We start from the raw sequence: 1,236 nt of genomic DNA on the forward strand, positions 1-1,236 counted from the left end.
TTTATTATTGTATTTTTGGCTCTGAATTTAATTCGTTTGGTTAAGAATTCTATACCACGTGCTTCAAAATAGAAAATTCATCCTGCTCGATTAAAAACTAAAAACTCTTCTTCTCTCGTTCAAAGTTCACGTCTTTTGTTTGGAAAATCAACTATTTGGCTCTAAATCTAACTCTTTGATTTAAAGTTATTTGATTGGAATCTTAAGCGTTTCATATTTAATTTAATATGGTACCTATACATTAATTTTATTTAAAAGAATTTATTCTCACATTTTCCTGAAAAATCACCCTATTTCCCCAGTCTTGTGAGATAGAATTTTCGGCTGCGGAATCTGCCAAAATACAGAAAAACTAAGAGTAAGAAGCGTTGCAGATAATGGCTTAAGATAATGGCGACTTAAAAATTTATCCGAGAAACTCCGCTAGAGGAAGCACGTTACAGACTGTAGCGGATACCGTCAGAGAAATCTTTGAGTCGCCACGGTGAGTTTACCCCAAACACATTTACCCTCCTCGCTGTTACCCTACTTCATCCATTACCTACAATGTTTCTTCTTGATGATGAGTTCTTATCTTTTCTGTGCATATTATGCTTGTATGCTTGGTGTTTCATTTTAGTGGTTGATGAAGATCGATACAGGTAAAATAAAAAAGTAATTAAATTTCGTTTAACTATTGCCGATCTACGGCTTTTTGCATGCTGATATTCCCTTCAACATGTTCACCTGCAACACTTTTTACTTTTTGTTTTTTTGTGTGTAGGAAAATGTACACGATGTAGACACCGTTTTTTAACTCTCCTCATTTGTATTAGGTAATTTTAGATTTTCCTCAAGGAAGTTGAGCGCCTCTGCCCAGAAAAATATTACAAGGTCCAGCTGGTTGACCGCGTTAGAATTTTATTTCAGCAACTTGATTTCGCGATACTTCGAAACGTGAATTAATGCACGTAAGGCTTATGTGAATCTGTGTCGTACATATCTATTCCATATCCAGATGCTTATTGATATACATAAAACGAGTTCCTGTAACTAGACCGGATTATCGGTTTATTCGTCATTTTTCATTTTTTATTTGATAAGGTTCTAATTTCCAGTCATGACCAATGAAATGTTATTGTTATGGTAAATTATAAGAAGGTTTAAGAAAAGCTTTTCAGTTTAGATGAATAAATTTCTAGGTTGATCAAACATTCAATTTAGAATTGTTTCCAAAAATTAGTAACACCTTTGGGG

This window comes from Belonocnema kinseyi, chromosome 8 (genome assembly GCF_010883055.1).
Source record: "Belonocnema kinseyi isolate 2016_QV_RU_SX_M_011 chromosome 8, B_treatae_v1, whole genome shotgun sequence".
Lineage (NCBI taxonomy): Eukaryota > Metazoa > Arthropoda > Insecta > Hymenoptera > Cynipidae > Belonocnema > Belonocnema kinseyi.